At 36.8% G+C, this 4357-nt stretch overlaps 1 long non-coding RNA gene across 1 annotated transcript in view; it reads right to left on the reverse strand.

The window, feature by feature from the left end:
• Positions 1-3127: 3127 nt before the first annotated feature.
• LOC307007910 overlaps positions 3128-4357 on the reverse strand; it is an 8670-nt gene continuing 7440 nt past the window's right edge. Inside the window, exon 3 of the long non-coding RNA XR_013799712.1 lies at positions 3128-4062. This is a non-coding gene — a long non-coding RNA (uncharacterized lncRNA). The remainder of the gene's footprint in view (positions 4063-4357) is intronic.

The raw sequence follows: 4357 nt of genomic DNA on the forward strand, positions 1-4357 counted from the left end.
CCAGCTCAAAACCAGACAAATGACCAATGAAACCAGTCCAATGACTAATCAAAACCAGCTCAATGACCAATAAAACTACACCAATGCCAGAACTCAGAAAATGCTCTATTATGCGTTATCAGATGTCCTTTCATTATAGGCCCACTGTATAATGTAAGTAACAGCATTAAATATTTAGAACGTTTTTATAAAGAACAAAGTCAGTATCACTGAAAGATAAATTATATTATTTACAAAGTAATAAAACGCAGTATGTTTCTACTGAGACTGGAGATGCTGGAGGGGGTTGATAATATATATGCGCACAGAATCGTGCTGCTTTTACTTCATATGTCATATTACCCATAGTTACCTTATTTATGCTGACATGCTATTTCATCTGTGCATTCACTGTATTTTAATCAGAACCACAGCGGCCTGTCAGTTTCCCTTACATATAGTATCCATCAGACCTGTTTTGACTTGCAGAAGCAGTTTGTAGGTCAAAATCCTTATGTTCAAACCTAATTTGTAAAATATGTCAAACATGATTGGAAATCCTGCAGAAAATTCACACAGAATGTTATCAAATCAAATAAATGTGACTAAATAAAAAAGGCATAATATCAACTAAGAAAAAAGAGACACAATTTCATTCATTAAATAAGAACTACGGAAAGTAAATTGTTAAAATAAGAAACACACCATCACTTTTCATTTAGACTAATTGAAGAGAGGAGAAAAGTGAGCATTCTGGTACCACAGATCCTATAAAGCAGGTGTGTAAAATGTGTAATATTCTTTGCTATAATATAATAAAATCTGCAATATTCTTGGGCTGTTCTGAGAAGAGCACATCACAAGCTGTTTGCCAATTATTTTTCCAGTTTGAAATTTCTGTAATCTATTCACAAAGAGAGAATGCAGTCGGAAGGACTGTGTTCGAGAACCTGAGGATGACTCGCATAATTCCCGGAAGGAGAGATGAGCTTTGCAGAGAACATGCTTTTCACTCTGACACAACAGGAGTCAATCTCCAGGCCTCTGTGAAACCTTAAGTGAAAAGATGGAAGCAGAGAGAGAAACGGAGGAACACGGCTCTCCTTAGATACCTCTCCCGAGAAACAATCAGGACGGAGACGTTCACTCTTCTGAAGTACTTTAAGAGGTAAATGGAGTGTCAATCATGAGCTTCTGAATAAAACACATTATCCCTCTTTCATGTTCTGAAATTCTCCATCAGTTTCTCTTTCTGTCTCTCTCTTGTCATCACTTTTGCTCATATAAGTCAAGTCAAGTCAAGTCAAGAATATTTGTATAGCGCTTTTCACAATACAGATTGTATCAAAGCAGCTTCACAGTATTAAATTAAAATAATAATAAAACGTCCATGTTTGGTAATGCTAATCAATAGTAATATTGATTGATTCATTAAATTGAATATCCCCAACTGAGCAAGCCAAAGGCAACAGATATAAGCCTGATCATGGAGGAGATGAGACTTTATTTAATCTAAAATTTGTGGGCACACGCACATCACACATGGCTCACAGCAAAGTAGAGCCTGGATGAATCTCACAAAGACTGTCAAGATGATTCCCTGGTCATATTTCACTCTAAAATCAAACGCACAAATATTTTTTTATATACCTTTTAGGGCAAAAACCAGTTGAATTAGGTCACTTTTTGGCATTCATCTTAATGGCAAAAGTGTCCAAGCTTTTATATATAAATATACCACACACACGCACGCACGCACGCACACACACACACACACACACACACACACAGTGTAGCTGAAGCTTCTTTAATGGTATTGTGTATAATTCAGATTTTTACACTTTACACATATATCACATATTACACTTTAAAATAACTTAAATGTCACATAATCCAAAAAATTCACTTGTTGTGCCTTTAATTTATGTTGATTTTGATTACAAAAATATTTTATAAAAAAAAATTTTAAACAGTATAATTTTAATCATAGTAAAACCATCACCAATGAGAATAATAGGAATTAATTAAAAAGTAACATTTCTGGACACATGACGTTATGAGAATGTGCTAAACTGTCATGAATTAATGCCACATTGTTAAAATGGCCCTTAATGCAAAATATAATTTCACTTAAAAAAAAAAAAATATAATAATAATGTTGAAATATCACCTGCTTATACTCATGAACTTTAGACAAAACCCTCTCTCACGCACACAAGCACAAATCTCACAGGCGTTCCCACAGCACACACACACGCAGCCATGACACACTGCCGCATCACACGGTTACGCTCCTACACACACACACACGTTCATACACAGGCCGAGTGCGTGGCTGTTTACCAGTAAGTCGTCCTGACGCACACCGCAGGGGTTAGAGGTCGATACTAAGAGCAGCTAACGTACAGCAGATCTCTTGGTGTGTTTTTACTGAGGTGAATAATTTATGCAGCTCTCTCTCTCCCAAGGTCGTGATTCTACTTCATCAATCTCTCATCTACACTTCAAACTTCTGCTCTGATCTGCTCTACCACTGATTCCTGCTCTTCTATAAACCACATCCATTCGATCTCTCCTGCTTTATTTCTTTTAATTCTCCTTACTCACAGGAACAAAAATGGGGTTTAACATCTCAACGGCTTCTCTTAACTGGCAATGAGATTAATTTCTCCTGAGAAAAAAGCCCTAGTAATATCACATGGGTCACTCCTAGCGTTTTGGAAGATGTATCAGATTGTTCTGAGATTTGCCAAGATACCAAAATCTGTGATCAAAAGTCAAAGTCAAACATTTCTCAATCAAATTCTCTTAAAACCAAATTATCTGAGCTTCACTATCCACATTCAGTTCATAGCTCGGTATTCTTTCTGCATGATGAAAATTACATTTCATTATTCATATTAAAATAATGTTTAAATTTTATTTAAAAAAAATTCATCACCAATATCAAACTTCTCATTTTGAAGATACATCTCAGACCAAATTGATACTTAAAGTAATAATTCACACAAAAATTAACATTATTTCATCACCAATTCTTTTATATGACAAGAATCAATAGCATTTTGGTGTTGATAAACCATCTTCATATGCAACATTTTAGAACAGAAAAGAGATTTAAGAGTCTTATTGTGCTTTTTTATATTTTCAACTTTCTTTAGTAATGTTGCTGTTTGATGTCAATCACAACACATTGACCCAGCTGACCAATCAGAGCACATTGTGCATTTCAGAAGGAGGGGCTTCATAGAGACAGGAACTAAACAGAGCATTACTGACAGCCTGGGAAGAGAGAGGAGCTGCAACAATATCAAATATGTGAAAAAAAAGGTGTTTTTTGAAAATTCATGCATGAAACCCTATTCTAGTAGACCCCAAAAACAAAATCAAGATTTAAAAAGGGGCACAATGGTCCCCTTTAAGAATTGAAATGTATAATCACATTTAAATATTAAAATCTTTATGTGACATGCGAGAACCAATAGAGTTTTGGCAGTTCAACTCTGCCATGACACATCTTCAATAAATCCATACGAAAGTGAGATTTAAGAGCTGTGGCAAAGTGAACAGTTTTCAGAAAATAGCAAACACAGTGCATCTCCATTAAGCGTGAGAAAGCGACCACTGGGCAACTGAATTTTCCTCTGGGTTACGTCAAAACACTGAAGGAATGAACATCCATAACACTCTAGCAAAAACGGCTGATAATGTTGAGACACCCGACACCTACAATGTCAACCAACACTAGCAACGCTGACCTTTAGCATGCTATCTGACTATGTTATCTTCCTCCCGTTCCTTCTTCACCTGTTTTTCCCTCTCCATCAGACGGTGTGGTGTGTTAGAGCTGACAGTTTGAGATGGAGGTGTAGCTGCTGTCAGACCTGCAGCACTGAGGATTGATAAACAGCAGCTGATGGCTCAAGGAAGGCGTGTGTGTGTGTGTGTGTGTGTGTGTGTGTGTTAGTGTGATGTCCTTGGACCAAACCTGCACTCCCGTATAGATTTTTTCCAGAGATTTCAGGAGGGTTTGCATACATGTTGCTTTGGAATATCCCCTACGGCAGAGATTTTGAGTGAGACCTGTGGATAAAATATGAAACACAGTGAAATCTAAATGAGAGAGACGGACAGAAACACTACCAGTGAGAAGAACAAGACGAGAAAACACACAGGAAAAGCAATAAAAGCTAATTCAGAGTTCTAATCAGTTGCAAACACGCACAAGACATTTAGTTTTGCTGAGGTTGTATTTGAGCCCCGTCACACTGGGTAGCCCCGCCCACAAAGAAATATCATTGGTCTAAAATCCTGCTGCACATAACTGTACATTTCACATCAAAAACCTTCTGACAGGGAAAAAAAACTAGGCAAATTC

The sequence above is a fragment of the Phoxinus phoxinus genome (assembly GCF_949152265.1).
Source record: "Phoxinus phoxinus genome assembly, chromosome: 12".
Lineage (NCBI taxonomy): Eukaryota > Metazoa > Chordata > Actinopteri > Cypriniformes > Leuciscidae > Phoxinus > Phoxinus phoxinus.